Source organism: Acomys russatus, chromosome 8 (genome assembly GCF_903995435.1).
Source record: "Acomys russatus chromosome 8, mAcoRus1.1, whole genome shotgun sequence".
NCBI lineage: Eukaryota > Metazoa > Chordata > Mammalia > Rodentia > Muridae > Acomys > Acomys russatus.
In genome coordinates, this window is record NC_067144.1 from 64,495,912 (window position 1) to 64,514,271 (window position 18,360).

Here is an 18,360-nt window from a genome sequence, read left to right on the forward strand (position 1 = left end):
CCGGAAATATTAAGTAAAATGAACCATATAGAATAGCCTATTTTCTCAATATTGGAAAAAATTTCATTATCAAGGAAGGAAAAATGAGTAACTGAGGTAAAATGATAAGGGAAGAATCAAGCGGATATCATACCTGTCTGTTACTTGGTTTATATTGTAGAGTTACTTTGATACTTAGTGTATGCATACATTCTCTCTTTGTCTGTATGTCTGCCTCCCGTGTATGTGTGTGTGTGTGTGTGTGTGTGTGTGTGTGTGTGTGTGTGTGTGTGTGTGTGTGTGTCCTTGTCTGTTTTTGAGAGACTGGAAAAGGCAAGTTTATTTCTCCCTTGGTGGAGACTTCTTGCCTAGACAGCTCCATATCTTGTAGGCTTCTTGGCTGGCAAGTGTGAGATAATTATGTGGGTAGCTATTTGGGTTTGTGTGCCTCAGAGACATCATTAGAGAAGAAAATGGGCAAAATGGAGCTAAATCACTTCAAAATTGTATTGTCCTAAAAGTTTGATTTTATCAGATTAATTTTGCTTGTTTGTTTTTTTATACTGGATTTTTCTTAGCCAACAAGCTAGGATAACATAAGGGTGGTGAGCTGTGGCTGAGAATAATTTCACAAAAATTAGCCAATTTAACTAAAAAGAATAAGTTGATATCTGTTCCTTGATTCAAGAATGTGACTGTCTTGTCTTTGGAAGTAGAATATTCACACATGCCATCAAGTGAGGACCAGGGCACTGCATTTTGGTGGTAGGTCCTTATAAGTGGGAAGACCATGTGAAAACAGAAACACTATCTGAATGCCACCCACCACACAGGCAGGATAGAAGAGTGTAGCTGCAAGCTAAGGGACATAGAGGAACGACAGCCCCATCAGACTTGGGAGCACCAAGGGATTGTGACTCTAGACATTTTGATTTTTCCCCCCTATGTCTTCAGGCTCCATTTTGATCTTTTAAGCCATGTCTTTGTGGTGCTTCTGTACTGCAACACTAGGGAACTAATTCAGAGAGGCAGAGTCAAGCACAGGAAAAGGAAGGCATCCTTACTTGTGTGCTTCCTCCCAGGAAGCCAACAACCTGGAGCCTGGAGAGGATTTAGGACCCCCGCAGTGGTCTATCAGGGATCTCTGAGGAAGGGACACAATGATTTTATAATCTTAAAACCACAAAAGTTGAGATATGATAGATATTGATTGACATTCAGAATTTTAGACTCACTGAGATACTGAGATAGGAAAGATGTTTGCTTCAAGGTTGCCAAATACAAATAGCCAAAACACAATAAATGTAATATTTATATAATTCCTGATTGTTTAGTGGTTCTTCTTGCTACAGGCAGTTTATTGTATATATGTATAATAATATAGATGTATATGTAAAAAAGAAAAATAATAAAAACTAAAATAAAATATAAAACTAAAAAAATAAAAAACTAAGCAACAACAACAAAAAAAAAAACCTGCAAAAGTTGAGTGCACTAAAGACCCAAGTCTTCCCACCATTCCTCTCTCTGTGAATATGGTGTGGGAGAGAAGGTGGAATTGGTGATGAAGTGGGCTATTCTATGGAGTCCTTGTGGGAAACACCGATAAACGACAGCTATCCATTTTATCAGACGCAGGATTTAAGTTGAGGTCAAGGTTAGCAGTCTTGGGGCCAGCCTGGGAACCAGTGCTACGAGGATCTGATATTGTTGTCAGCACTAGGTGGCATCAAGGAGAGTCTGTGCATGCCCAGTCTTCAGAGTATGCAATGTCCTAGCTAGTTTTAATGAGCTCATCCACATCTGCTGTTCTGCTTGCACCTTACCGTGAACCAGACACTTGGTGGGTTGGGGCTCTACTAAGCTGTAGATAAAGCTGTTGATTGCCTGATAATCACAATTCTGCTAAGTGGAAGATGGAGGCAGAGACATCAGAACGATGCCTTTGGAGATGGAAAGGGGTCTTGGACACCGGTGCCCTGGGTATGTCATTTCACCAGCCTCTTGCCAGCTAAGACAGGGTTTCTCTTTACCTTCTTGCAAGGCCTGTTGAAAGTGACAGTTGCTCTTTGGAGGGTGTTCTTGATAGTAATGTTGGTTAAATTTTACCAGGAGATACCTAGTATGACTGATTGTATCCTGCAAACTGTGGTCTCTGGACCCAGTATACTGTCCGTGTTCCTGGGAATTGGAACTGTGTTTGAGGTTATTAAGATCTCCTGTAACTGAGCACTGGCCCATACTGTCAAATCTGGTGTTAGCTTTTGGAAAAACACATTTTGTACTAAGCACCTCTCCTCATATGTGGTCAGCTGGTACTCATTGCTTTGAGAATGCCCGTCATACATTGTCCTTTGTTTTCATGTAATCAACATCAGCTAAGGTCAAACTTAGACCTTGTCCCAAACCTTTGGTTAGAGAATGGTTTTCTGACTTGTGTAAACTACAAAAACATAGGTTCAAGGAGACACATGAATTCTGTTTCTCAGGAGTCAAGTGGAGTAGAATAGAAAATCCAGGCTTCCTGCCTTATTTATGGGTGCTACATTTTACATGTCAGTCTATTTCAAATTGTAGGCTTACATAAATCTTTCATTTGGTGCATTAAAAAGTCTAGGATCATAGTTTGCCATACATTTGTTTGTTTTTAATGACGCTCATGTTTTAAAAAGCCATACTCAAGCATACTTTTCTAGATTTTATTTAAAATTAAGATTTTAAAGACACAACATTCTCTAATATTTCAGCTTTACATTCCTTTCTCAAACTGTAAAAAATGTATGAATAAGTATAATAGTTTTAGTGGCAGCAGATTGTGGGTTAAAAGTGCCATCTAGTGGTTGAATAAGGAAGTTTATCTAACTCATAAAATGATAGTGTAAAACAGATCTTCTTTTTTACTTCCATATTAATTAATAGTTCATGAAATTATCCATAATCTGGATATAGATCCACCAAGATAACCTACTCTTGTTGTGTGAGGAAGCTATACTTAGGAATATGTTTGTATCTATGTTAAATTCATACAAAGTAGACACACAAGAGAGCAGGCCAAAAGCATTTCCTTTTGTTCTTTGTTCTTGATTTTTTTTTTGACAGAATGATTTAATATTTTAAAACCAAACTCCTATACAAATAGCAAACAAAATCCCCCCCTCTCTCCACACACCCCGTGTGTGTGTGTATGTGTGTGGGTGTGGGTGTAGGTGTCTTGGATACAGGAAAACAACTCATTTAACTGTCCCCTTATTTCTACTTCTCATGATGAATTCAGGGAGAAAGCAGGTGTCACCATCCCACACACACACACACACCCCAGGGAAGCTCTCTAGCCACTGGCTAAAAGCAATGAATAAACTAATGACACCATCCCAAATCCTCTTGAGCCCACAGTCATCAGAGTCTGCCAGAGTTCTTCCAGCAGGGTACGCCTTGATTTCCCTTCTGCCTTTCTGAGGACAGCTCACCTCTGTGGGTGTGTGCCTCACCTGACTGCCACAGTACATTCATCCTTTCGCTGTATGAACTGCAGACACAAAACCTAGAGTCACATTCCATTCTAGGGAATGTTTGCTTCAAAACGATCCCAGTTTCCATTTGTCACCTTATTGTTTTCTGACTTCAATATAACTTCATATAATAATAACACAATTCAAGATTGAGGTGTGTGGTTCATTGGTGCCTGTGTGCCACGTAATTAAGGAAAAACCTTAGAGGGATTTGGGCACTTCCTTACTTCTCCTTTCTTATGAAGTCCCAGGAAGGCTGCCAGGAGTCTCCGTCTTCATGACAGCTGTACTGAGGCCAGTATAAGAACTGGAGAACAAGAAGGTATAGAATCACCCTTGACTAAATTCACTTACCTGTGATATTGTTACATAGGCATTTGACGTAATGTTACACACTATAGAACACCAGACTGAAAAAAAAAGTGATTGTAAGTAGGTTGACTAGAAGATTACAGATGAAAAGAACTACAAGAAAAAGCTTGACAGTGTTACGGTGGGATGACGCTTAGTTGATAGACAGCTTGCCTAGCATATATGAGGTCTGTTTCTATCTCAATAACCACATAAACTGGTCATGGTAGCACAGGCCTATAATCCCAGCTCATGGGAGCTAGTTACAGAAAACATCTGAAGTTGAAGGCCATCTTTAGGTACTCAAGACCATTTTGAGTCACATTAGTCTCTGTCACAAAAATCAAACAAAAATACAGTATTTTCTGAGCTTGTCCATTAGTTATATATTTAGCACTTTTAAGGCCATGTTTTTTGTGTATATATATATATATACACACAATGAGCCTATTTAACAGATTAGGAAGCTGAGAGAGAGGGTCATTGTAAACACAGTCAGTGTCACAGTGCTGAAATACAGCAGAGAAAGATGTGAATTCAGATGTCTTTTCCCATGAGCAGTCATGTCCTTGGACTCAAGACTATTCTAGGTTTTGTGATCACAAAGGAAAATCAGAATTGCTAAGAGCTTTGCCAATTCAACAAATATCTGTGGCTAGTATGTGTCAGGTCCTGTGATGTCCGCTGAAGACAGAGATGAATAAGTTGGTCCCAGATGTTAATTTTCTCATAAGTGTTCTTCAGACCTTGAACACAGCTGTGAGAAAGCTCCAGCACCAAAGCCTTCTCCTACCACGCCTTCCCAACAAACGTTGTCTAGACACCACATACCATCCAGATGCTGCCTGGCCAGCCATGAGGTCACACCATAAGGCAGTTAGCAGCACACAGCCTGCTGTGTTGGCAACATCTCAGGCCTGCTAATTGGGACAGGTGCTGAGTGTGATGACAACAGACCACCCACAGAGTTGTGACACAGCCAGCTAAGGCAAGAGAGAGAGAGAAGGGAAGAATAAGGAAACCTGATCTGCAGGCTAGGCGATGACAGTTGCCAGTGAAGAATGAGTTGGCAGGACCCTCTGAGGATACATGAGGGAAAAGAGGACCATTCTTTTAGATGGGTAATTCCCCAATCTTTAGAGCAAATGGTGGGCCACAGGAAATAAGGCTTTGGAAATACACAAACACCAGCCTGCCAAAATGTCTCATTTGCACATATGAACACACACACACACACACACACACACATGTGCGTGCAGGTATGCATGAATGTACACATGTATGCACAGACACACATTAATCATATTAATACAACACAAGGAATAGATCTTTTCTAAGAAGTGGAGCCATATTGTTTTTGAGGAAGACACCCTTTAATATTGACATTCCAAATGATTAAATAAGAATTAGTGGCAAAAGTAAAGATCATTTCAACTGACCAGTTAAGAGGTGCTTAGAAAATAGCATGGAAATATGAAATAAACTGACTTAGACACACGAGAAGAATTATTTTCATTCTAGAGTTAGAGACAAAACTGACATAATATTGTAAGCATTTGTAGAAAGAATAAGACAGATTTTCAAGAATTAGGACACAAGAAACCATTGAGAAATCTTCAAACTTTCAATGAAACAGTGTCCTTTTCTTGGGAACTAGTGGCTGTTAATTTGCATCAAAAGACATTGAACAACTGGGTGGTAATAGTAGTGGTCAGTGTGACAGGATTTAGAACAGCTATGGAAACAAAGCACTGGGCACGTTTGTTGAGTGAGTTTTGAGACTGACTAACCGAGGTGGGAATGGCTGCCCTGAATTTCGGCAGTGTTATTCTGTGGGCTGGGATTCCAGGGCTGAAAGGAGGTGAGCAGAGCTCACCTCTCTCATTTTTCTGACCCTGCCTCACTCCCTTACCATGTAGGCTGACACAAACCTTTCCTCCATTCAGTTGAATCTGGCCAGATTTTTAGTCATAGCAATGAGAAAAAGTCACTGCTAAACTGATACTCAACTAATGCTATAAATGTATGTGTGTAGTGTGCACTTTTGGTGTTGTCTTTTATGATTTAAGTCAATTTTAAAAATAACTGACATAGAAGCAAATTGAAATGGGAAGCCAAATGTGAAAATACTGTATTGTTTTACAGCATTTTGTTAGTGAGGTGCCAATAATTATCACTTATCTATGTCCTTGCAATTTGGAAGCTAAAGCTCTAGTGGAGAATTAGATACTCATTTACATTTTCTTCCATATCAAAAGTTATCAGCCAATCAAAATTACCTAGAACATTTTCCTAGGTCACCTCCCTTTGTTTCTGAAGCTTGTACTTTACAATGTATTTATTATCACAAAAAACAAAAACAAAACAAACAAACAAAAAACCCAAAAACCTTAACAGCTACACTATCTCACTGGTATGTTGAGGGAATGAAATTTAGATAATATTCATGAAGCCTTTATTACAGAGTCTTTAGATAAATATATCATTGTAATTAATGAAACTAAAGTGTTTTTTTTTTTTAATCCTCCCAATATTTAGACTTTCTTAATGGTGAAAAACCTGAGAGCTATTTGGTATCTGTTACAATGATCAGACTTACATTCAACATGTAAAAAAAAAAAAGATAAAGTGTTTGCCATTGTGTATATTCCTGTGGGGGGAGGGCGGGGGTGAGGGAGACAGGTAGAGGGGTAGAAAGCCAAAACAGTAGGGGAAAGGAAAGTCCTGCTTATTTGGGGTCACATATTACCATAAAAGAACCTGGACCGTAGCAGTGGCTCAGTCCTCAGCTTTAAGGAAGGCAAGAGCCAGCAACCGTGCAGCCCAAGCTTCGCTGCACACAAGAGCGTGAAATGAACCTCCATGCAGCTTGCTTTCACTGTGCTTGCTGGCATTTTCTTCTCAGCACACCTTTTAAGAATCAGGCCTAGGTCCAAACCTTTCTACTAAAGGGTCGTTTTATTAACATTTTATCAGGAACTAATTGACAATAATAGTGGAGTAGGTGAAAATTCAATTCACATTTTTAGTTCTTCACTGTTAAGGAGTAATTTGTGGTAGCTAGCAGTACACAGAAGAAAGCTAAAAGCCTCCATGTAATCCTGATTTGCATGAAGGTGGTCCTGAAGTTTGATCATGTTATTTTAGGATGTCTGGCTAGGTTTGCTCAGAAGAGAAGAAAAATGTTGTATAGCCTGACATCAGTCCTCTTCCTATACATGCTCACACAGACTAGAAAGAGCTGAATATTAGATCTCCAGAGCTTTTATAGCTGCCTAGTAACCTATTGGTAGGGTAAAGCTTATTTTAAGGGTGTATATCACTACAGAGAGTGGCAGCTACTGTACATGAGGGCATAGCTCAGTATCTCTCAAGTTTCTTTTACCCATTACTGTTTGTTTTTGTCATCTCCTACACAACACCTCTTCCGTTCTCGTGAGACATCAGCCACCTTAGGATGGACTTGAAGTCCACAGTCTCTGTGACTTATTTTCTGAGCATTGCTGCTGTTTCCTTTGGATAAGGTTGCCTCATTCAACAAGGGAAGGAAAAAAAATGTCCAGGGCCTACATTACTCTCAGGAGCTGAAGACATGTTTGATTTCTCTTGATATATATTGATACATTATGACTCAGGCCTGAGTTACATGCATCTACATACTGACACAGTTGTAAGTTTATATATTTATGTAGAGAGGAAGAAGATTCTAAAGAAAAGAGTGCTGAGATCTATACATTTGCCCTGTCTTAGACTCAGCTCAACCTCATGACTCAGAGTTTATAAGTAAGACTTGCTCCTTCAGCTTTTCTCTTGGATGAATGACCATTGACGTGGAATAATGTATGTGTCTGTCCATACTTCAGAGAGCTTAGAAAGCTGAGTGAATCAAAGGTTTGCTCACATTTTCTCTGACTTTGTCAATATTTGATTCATATAGTCTTGCCATGTTAGACTTCATTTGAAATTCTTTTTAAAGATGGAGAAAGAAATCAATGCATGGGTTCCAATGAACAGGACTCCTGTTTCATTTCCCTTAAAGTTTGTGTCAGCACTGAGCTTTCTTGCTCTGTTTATAGCCATTGAAGGCAATAGCCTCTTTCAATGAAATATTCCGCTTCCATTTAGAGTTTCTGATTTACTCAAAGGAAGCACCTCATAGGTTTAATTCTGTTTTTTTTTTCAGGTTAATTCTGACATTTTTAGAGCTGACCATTTATTAGGAGATGGGGACTCTATAGTTTGCATAGTGACACATAGATCACAGAGCCATTGTGATCTATGTGAATCATCTATGACGACATTTAGTACCTATTTACATGCTGCTGTCTTTTCTGTCTTTCTTCTTTTTTCATCATTCCTTCCATATAGGAATAATTTGTACATTTTAAATGTGAATCCTTTAGCAGAAGTTATTAAAAGGCAAATATTTGGCCTCTGCCTCTAAGGATTCAAATATAGTAGGGAAGGTTCTATTTGGGCTTAAGCAAAACATGATAATTTTCTGGAACATCACAGGCTGTAGTGAGCCCAGGACTAGGCCATAAAATATCTAGAAGATGAGGGAGGGAGACAACAGAATAGCGTTGATACTTCTTAATAGCATGCTCTATTTAGTAACAGTATGCAGCTCAGTTTTTTGTCTTTATCACAGAACTAGAAAGAAAAGTAAACTTTGAGTGAAGGAAGAAGAAATGAATCATTTGGTGGAAGCATGCCAGGATAATGTCCAGTCAAAGAGACATTCCATGGAAATCGGCACACAGTCTAGGAAACAATGCTGCCACTAAGAAGAATCCTGCATCCCAGGGTCAAAAATGCTTTAACATCACTGAATCTATAGAAAACATGTTTGAAGGTGAAATGTGGTGATGGATTCCAGAAGAACAGCATCTAGATCCATTAGCCAACTCTATTCTCTATAGTTCTTCAATTTGCATGTTGATAGTCAATAAAATATCCTTCTGTAGGTTCCTTCTATTGATCACATTAATCTATTGATTAATACACAACTTTTTTATAAAAAAATTAGACCTGTATCCAGATGAAGTTCACATTCATCTCTGAGAGTGTTGTCTGTACAGTTTCGCATGGCTCCATTCTTGGTTTATTGCTATTTATGAAAACAAAATTCTTTAGAAGTACAACAAAAGACTTTGATTTGTTTTTGCCATAGTTAGTGTCATAATTTGATTTACATGGGCTAGCCAAAGGACAGTTTCATCCTAAAAATGAATGTCTGACATACCCATATTATATATATATTAATAGTTCAAGGAGAAAAATAATTCATGCCTAAGAGGGAGAAAGGGTAAACCACATATCTAGAGAATGCCCAGATAAACTTTATGATAATTTCATTATGTGTCTATGGCAATTTAAATGCTTGTTTTCATATAGCTTTACAAGAGTGAACCACTAACTGTCTTCTTGGTTATTGCCTGAGGTATAATTAGCCAGTGAATCATTTCAAGCATCTTAATTGTTACTGCAAAGCTGCTGTCACATCAGATGACTCAGAGGACTCAAAGAGAACAAGGATGACTAACCCATGACCATCTAGAAAAAAAAATCTCTGGAAAACTTTATTGCCAAAATTGAATTATGTATAGTGCCCCCCTAACTAACATTCTGTAAGCCAAAAGTGCAGACAGAGAAAGCAAACAAACAAAGTAACAACCTCCCTCTCCACCCCCCACAAACAAAAGAAACAAAGAGCTCCTGATGGCTGACCAATGACCCTGCATGATTCCCACAAAGTTCTGCCCAAATGGAAAACCTGCTGTGGAGCATCATACTGTGACAAGCAGAGCAGGAGAAGAGAAAGACCAATTCTATCTGTGAGCAAGTTTTCCTGGGCACTGCCAGTCAAAAAAAATCTAGAAATGACTCCAACAAAAGAGGAGAAGACATGTATAATGTAAACATTAAATCTCAGGAAAAATATTGAGAAAGACATCAGCAAATGGAAAGATCCCCCCCCCCCCATGCTTACAGATTGGTAGAATTAATATTGTGAAAATGACAGTTCTACCAAAAGTAATTTACAGATTGAACACAATCTCAGTAAAAGTCCTGACAGTGTTCTTTTTAGTAAGAGGATTACCAGGAGAGGGGTTAAAATGAAGGTAGAAATGAGGGAAATTGTGAGGGGCTTTAATTGGATCCATCATATTTTCTGAAAATATCTTTTACCTTCAAAGAGAACAAACTTCCAGTAGACCTTATTGTAGTAATATAAATATCTAATAATGTTTATCATAATATTAGCCTATAACGATTAAAGTAGTATTATCTAACCCACTATCATATCCAATGAAAAACAGACACTTATTTGTATTTTTGAATAGACTCATTTTACCTGGGCCTGGGCAGATATTAACCCCCTAAACTACCTTCCATTATCTCCCAGCCCTCCCATGTCATCTGTTTTAAACATTTCTATCTGGGCTGCCTCCCATCCATAATCCAAAAATATTTGCCTATGTTGTTCACCCGGGCTGCTTCTTCCAAGTGGAACTTCAGAGTTCCTCCTCCTGGGCAATGTGGCTGTTTCCTATCTCATGACGATCCTGCTCCTTTTTCTCTTCCTGTACTCCTCTCTCCTACCCAGGATCCCTCTCTCCTGGAAGCCTGCAAACACTGACCACCCTCCTCACTCTTCCCTGCCCAGGTGTGTAGGCATTTATTCAGCCAATGAGGATAACTTGGAGGCCAGAATTGCAAACGTCATTTTGGGGAACATGAGTGTCTGCTTGTTAAAGACAGCAAGCAGACCTCAGAGGAGAAAATAATTAGCAATCTAATACAAAGCACCAGATCATGCCCCCACAAATCCTCTTTTCTGTCTAAATAAAAAGGCCATTTTAAGCCAGGCAGTGGTGGTGCATGCCTTTAATCCCAGCACTTGGGGAGGCAGAGGCAGCACTCTGTGAGCTCAAGACCAGCCTGTACTACAGAGAAAATCCAGGAAAGCTAAGGCTGCACAGAGAAACCATCTCTCGAAAAACAAACAAACAAAAAGCCATTTTAAATATAGTAACAAAAAATAAAAACAATTATGAAACTATTATTAAGACCTATAGGGAAGACTTAGATACATAATGTCTAGTCTAAAGGTATTTGGCAACTTAGAAAAAAGTATCCTTTTTCTCCATCGTATCCTGGATTCAGAGTTCTGTATCCAAATTTTTTTACCATAGTTTCTATCTGCCAACCTAAGAACATCTATCTAGACCTTAAAATATCTTTTTAAGTCCTAAGCAACTAAGTCAAAATAGAAAACTAATTAATTTGTCTTCAATTCCATCAGAGACTTGAGAAGGATTAACATTAATTACCTGAGTAAACAGAAATTGAAGATTAGCAGCTTCCAAAACATAAAAATGATAGAGTCAGTTTGCTGCTTGGGTGCCCACTCAAAATGTTGGTGCATTAGCTTAAGCTTTCTGGACTAGTGAATTTAACAGGCATATTTGTAAAACAGGAACTACAAAGGAGTTACCCTTTCTTAGCAGATCTTAGCAGTTAACTTGGCCTGCATCCAATCTTGCCCATTTTAGGCAGAATTCTGTCTATGGTAGAAACAGAGACATTTCTTTGCCCAGATGGTTTGTGTGCCACTTTTAAAGCCATCTCCTGATGTAGGTTCATCAATGGCCAGCATCTTCTTAGAGGTAGGCTGGGTGCTGCCAGCAGCTGACATGCCTCATTGTCAAGGAGTCCTTAAAATAATAAAACATCCTTAAATGTCATGTTCTTGGTCATTAAGGTGTTTGAAGACCTATCTATTTATTTTTTTTAATTTTTTATTAATTTATTCTTGTTACATCTCAATGGTTATCCCATCCCTTGTATCCTCCCATTCTCTCTCCCTCCCATGTTCCCCTTATTCCCCTCCCTTCTGACTGTTCCTGAGGGGATTTCCTCCCCCTGTATACTCATAGGGTATCAAGTCTCTTCTTGGTAACCTACTATTCTTACTCTGAGTGCCACCAGGTCTCCCCCTCCAGGGGACATGGTCAAATATGAGGCACCAGAGTTTGTGTGTCTCCACAGATGAGTGGAGAGTGGGGTATGACCTATCTATTTATTTTTATACAATCTATCTATATAGAATCATGTCTATCTGTTAAAGCTAGGATGTATATTCCTGTGATATAATAGACTGATATCTGGCCTGACCATGACTAACAATTAACTTAAGTTATTTTATTATTCCAAACAATTTGTAATAGCAGCTTTAAAAGCACTGGAAGTAAACCTTGTATTTAAAAGAGGTGTTTGGATAGAATACCTAGTACCAGGTGTGTGGTGTGTGTGTGTGTGTGTAGCAAAGTACCCTTGAATTTGTAGCAAAAATTATACCAATGTATCAAAATAACCTTATTTAAATATAACAAAATCTCTAAGTTGAAAAGTAGATGCAATAATCTACCTTTCATCTTATTATTCCTATAAGATTTTATATTCCCTCTTCTTGTCTCCTTACCTAAGAAAGAAATAAAGATAGAAAAAAGAAAAGGAAAATTGAGAAATCCCTGAGTCTAAGTTTTTATACCTTTTTTTTTTTCTGATTAACACCGTTAATGTTGTATAACCAACTCACTTAATTCATAGCCCATTAGAACCACCAAGAATCTACTCAACTCCCTTTGAGGGAAATGGGACATCATTATCTTAAGGTTAGTTCCTTCTGGTTTGGGGGCACAGGAATCCTATTTATAGGCCTCAAAGAAATTGAGGGAAAAAATGGTTAAGCAAGCTAGCAGTAACATTTGTGGTCCAGTCTCTAAATGTCGAGAAATTTCAGGCTTGATATAAAGTCCTAATTTGAACAGTCTGAAATGATGGACTAATTGAGATCACCAGCTTTCTCCAAAGCTGTCCTGGGAGCAGACTTTGATGAGTAACAACAACCAAGGCAATTTAGGATGGAACATGCAGGATGCTGGGACAGATGTGTCAGAGTCTCAGGATCCTGGAGGATGGATCCTGACAGGTATTATCCAGCATCACGAGTGTCCAATTCCTTTGCTCTGAAGACTAATACTTTCTCACAATTAATATATAGTTCTAAATTAATAAATGCATAAGCTGTACACTATGCACAGATCAACTAGAGATGGTTCTCTACTCTTTGACTAGCAGAAGAAAGATATCTGTAAAATCTTTATTAATGCCATATGAAGGATGACATATAACAATAAGTCATGGAGATTCTATAGCCAACAAGAATTATTTGCTAAGCATAGCCAATAATTCTCATGTCTCAGCCAGTCTCAGAGCTATTTTCATGTGGCAGGATCAACAATATAAATCACCTGCTTGTTCTGCAGTTTGAAGTCATGTAAGAATAGACTGATTTATCAGTCTTTCTTTTACCTTGATCTGTTTCATTTGGACCTCTCTCAAGAGTATGTATAATATCACCATTATCATTGATTATGCAATTATTATCATGCTGAAATCAAAACAGGACTAAAGTGTCTAAATATCTTCCTCTGGGCTCTTGGGCACCTGTACCATCAGGCCAAACAGCCTCCTGTCCCCTGTGGAAGTGCCTCGTGTTTAAATGGATAAGCTGGTTGCTCGGAGCAATAGGAGCAATTGCCTTTTTAAAACCAGCTTTAAACTCCCTTAAGTACACCTTAGGCATCTTGTACCTGGGTTTTTACATTTGTTGCTGCTGTTTTTGTTTCACCCCTTTCTCCATATGGAATGGGTGGTTCTGCCTTCCAAAAAACAGGAATAATATAGCCTTTGAGTTTGGGGACCTACCTTTACCACCTATATAGCCATCTGTGTCTCTTTATGCCAGGTGTGACCGCTACCTGTCCTCCGTGAAAGTGCCTCACATTTAAAGGGATAAACCAGCTGCCCAGAGAAGTGTGACATCTCGCCTCCGTCAGAATTCAATAGCTTAGTCTGTGGGGGGCATGCAGCTTGTGTGTTCATTTTCCAGCCTAGCTTTGGATCCTTATATTGATTAACAAGATATCCATTTTAAGCCAAAATGCCTGTTGGCACCAATTTTCCCATGGCAGGCTCATTTTCTAAGGAGACTGACTGTCCTTTTAGGGCAGTGTGACATCATCCTCTCCTTACATAAAACTGAGATTGGTGTGTATTCATCATCTATATCAATGACATTATTATACAATATTAAGAAAAAAGTTATATAATAACTTTAAGGACAAATTCATCATTTGGAATCCTAGACTGTTTTTGTAAGTGGCCCTGTCTTATCAGCAAGGGGTCCCACTTTGACTTCATTGTGCAAATTAGGCTGATCCAGCATTTAAATATCTGCCTGTTTCTGTCTCCTTTGTGCTGGGATCAAGGGCAGGCATGTGACACCACTGCCCTGCTCAAATATTTCATCGCAAATCCAAATTATCACAACTCTACCAAGCAAAGGAAGAAGAAAATTATAAGTTTTGCCATCTCAAGCTGCAGAGCAAAGCCTTGTTCGTCATTCCTTGGAATTAGTTGTTTGCTAAAATGCATCAGCAGTCCTTTCCCAGAAATAGCTGATAAGCATCTTGTGGCCAAAGAGCTTTAATCTCCAGCAGCAACTAACCTGTTCTGTATTGGGAAGAGTCCTTTTGCTTCCCCCATTCATACTGTTCTTAATTTAGCATTCCATCCTTCAGTTTCCTCCCGACTGAAGTCTGTTCTATTTTGAACTTTAGGAAAGAGGGCACAGAAACCATGATCACAGTGGAACATACTGCAGCCAGGTCCATGACATCAATAACCAAAGCAAAGCCAGAAACGATCCAAGCACCCTCCATTTTTAATCTAGTTGGTTACCTCCATTTCCTAGCTTGGTCTAGAAGGATATTGCTTCTGTGTCTGTTGATGCTCTGTGGGAGCTGAGCTATGGTCATCAGCCAAGGGCAGCACCTGTGGAATGTTCTAACCCATGGAAGCAAGTGTACAAAGCTAGCATGCTGCCTTTCAAACTGGCAAGGTTTGGGGGAAAAACACCATTTCTAAGGAATTGTTTCTCCCCCTGCCTTTTAATACCTGCCCTCCACCCTTGCAACCTCCGCAATAAGAGAAGAAAAAGAAATCTCATTGTAGAAGCTGTAGTGTGCTACAATGTGTCTCACAGAGTACCCATTTGTCTTTGCTTGAAAATGTCCGTTGCAGTGACTTGTTGGTCTGGTAGAAGGCCTCTGGCTTCTGCTACTCTGTCAATACTGAAACCTCACTGGGACTCCTCTCAGATATCCTGTTGTCCTGTGTCATGAAGAGGCTGTAGTTTTGGATCTGAACAATTGGCCCCTTCACGTATTCCAGTGATTCATTAATGGGGTAAATGTTGAGGTGGGCCAATTCAGAGGCCTGTATCTGGGCCTGAGAGATGTGTAAGCCCACAGGCTCTCATGCCCTTGGGGCCAGCTCACCTGGAACATCCACAACCAGGGTGAGCTTTATCCTGCTGCCTAGGTAAGGTTCAGGACCTGCTCTCCCGAGTGCTGCAGCTGCTGAAGGGCACGGCCATTTCTCCAAATCATCATGGCCAACTATCCCATATACCATAGATGGTGAGGGACAACAGAGAAGAGAGCATCTCTTCCCTCTACACCACCAAGCACCAGACAAGAGACAGGGCCAGCTCTCCTGTGCTCACACCCTTTGTGTGCAGGCTCACCTGCAACCCACACATCCGGGGTCAGCACTACTGTGCTGCCCAATTGAGATGCAGGGCTCTGCTCTCCTGAGTGCTGCAGCAGGTGAGGAACAAGGTCTGCTTTCCTGCTCTTGTGACAACAGGGCCACCTCTCCAGCCTGCTGTAGGTGGCAAGGGGCAAGGGTGGGGCAGGGCATTATCTCTGCCTGTCTCATGCTGCCACATGGCAGACAAGTTGTTGGGCCATCTCTCTTATGCTACCCGCCTTGGGGCCCAATCACCTGTGGCTCTGTGTTATTGTTTTGTATTATGTTTTTGGTGTGTGTGTGTGTGTGTGTGTGTGTGTGTGAACCTGTTATTTATTGTGCTTCATGCCATAACCCTGAGCAGTATGAACTTTATTCTTAACCTTCTAAGCTAATTTGGCTTCCTTCCAGAGTAAATCCACAAGATTTGTGTTTTATGGCATTCTCTGCTCCAGCTGAATCCTTCTCACTCCTGGACCTCTACCTGTGGCTAAATCCCCTACTTTTTCCTCTCACTCCTCCTCTCTTGGCTGACAGGAAGTCCAGGCCTATTCCCTCACCTAGTCAGGAAGTTGTTGTAAGCTATTTTATTGGTATATCAGGGAACAATCAGGGAGCAGTGTTTACACAACATTGAGACAGGAGATTCTCAGAATGAGGATTGCAAACAGATATGGGGGGAGGTACAAAAATCAGCATCTAAATTACGTAATAACCTTATGCCCACACCCTTGATGTAGGTTAATCTGTGCTACCAAGGTGAGGTGAAAGGCCTGCTCCCCAATTGTGCAGTGTATGAGGGCCAGGGACAGCTTTTCTGCTCTCGACTGCAATGAGACCAACTCTTGTCCATGCATTATGGCACTGAGCACTTGTCATCCCAGGAATGGTCTCGCCCCACCCCCACCCCCAGGCCTGTGTGGCTCCAGTCTCCAGACTGTGTGGTCATCTCAGGCTACCTCCCTGTCTGGGTCCCATGTTGCTGATCTGGTGGTCTTCTCAGACTCTCCTTGCTTGGCCTTCAAAGCAAGTGGTCATCTGTCCCCTTGCAATCTGTCCCAGGCTCACTTCTGTCTAGGCCCCATGGTTCCAGGCATGTTTCTTCTAGTTTCTGGCTTGTTTTCCATCCTGGGATATGATAAACCTTATTTTCAGGATGGTAAAATGAGGTAATTCAAGACTCATTTAAGTATTTAAATGTAGGTTTATTAGGAGCAGCTCTCAGTGGGTTCACTGATCCCAACAAACTGGGCCAGATAAGATGCCATATGGGGAGACACAGAAAATTGTGCATGTGAAGAGCGACAAAGAGAGAAACACACACACACACACACACACACACACACACACACACACACACACACACACACGTAATTTCTCTTTGCCTTCAAAGGACCCTGGTACATGAAATACAAAACAGCTCACATGGACAGTTCTCTCTCAGGGCTTCCAGGACAGTCCATGATTTTTTTTTTTTTTTTTGGCCAGGCTTTAGCTCTGAACCTCTCCTTCTTAGACCTTAATCCTAGCACACTTCTTTATTAACTAGATGACATTTTACTCTTCAGCCTTTCCCTGTCTCTGTACCAACAAAACTCTGCTACCCTCCTAAACCACCTTGGTTCCCTGGGTCATCGCGTCTCTCCCTCTAAAGCTCAGCTGTGTTCTCCTGTTCTTGTACATGTTCAATGTTGTGTAAAGTCCAATTCAGCCCAGGGTTTAAGACCCTCACCTATGACTTGTGGTTTGCGAGTTGCAGCACCCAACCACAGTGGACCAAATTCTGTTAATTTGGGTGGGATTCTTCAGACTTTGTATCCTCAGTTTTGCTATTACATCTAACCCACTGTACTAGGCAGCCAGAGAGACCCCTTCGAGGCTCCTCATCCTCCTGGCCACAGCCTGCCATCACCTCATTTCACTACAAGATGCCCTTCTAGAGGCCCCTTCCCTGGCATTCCTGGACTCTCCTACTACCTCTTTACAGAGAAGAGGATGGGAGTGGCCACAGGTGTTTTAGGTCCACTTGTTGGGCCCTCTCATCAGGCAATGGCTTCCTTGTTCAAACAGCTAGATCCCACTGTATGTGGATGGCAGTCATGTCTGACAACCCTAGCAGTGACAGTGGGTCTCACCCAGGAAGCTCTCAAGATCACCCTGTTCCAGCTTATCATGGCATACTCTGCCCATTGCCTCTCTGACCTCCTCGGTCATTCCTCTCTTTCTCTCCTTGGGTCCTCAAAGGTCCAAGCCCTTTTATCACCTGTTTCTAGAAAACCTCCAAATGACCCCTACCTCTCTCTAGTCCTGTGCTGAACCCCGCAACCCTCCTTCCCACCCCAACTCCCTCTCACTCTTGCACAGAGGCTGTGAAGGCCCTATACTAACCCAGCCTTCTTTTCGACAAATCCCTGACAGACCTCCAACTCCCCTTCCTTATGGATGGGAGCTCTCTCATAGACAGATGGACTATTTTATAGTCACCTCTGCTGAAAACAAAAGGCTGAGTTAATTCCCTTAACTAGGGTACTCCAAATAGCCAAGGACCAACAGGCTAACATCTACACTGCTTCTAAGTATACTTTTTAAATAGCTCACACCCACTCCATCCTTTGGAAGGAAAGGGACTTTCTCACCACCAAGGACACTCCCATGGTCAGTGGCCCCCTTGTAGCCAAATTTTTAGTGTGTCCCAACTCCCATCAGAGGAACTAATTCACTGCCAGGGGCACTAGACCTCCATGGGCCCAGTGGTTCTGGGTAATGCCAGAGCTGACTCAGTGGCCTGGGTATTTATTTGCTTCCAGAGACTCCATATCCACAGAACATATCCTCTTTCTGACATCTTCCTACACAT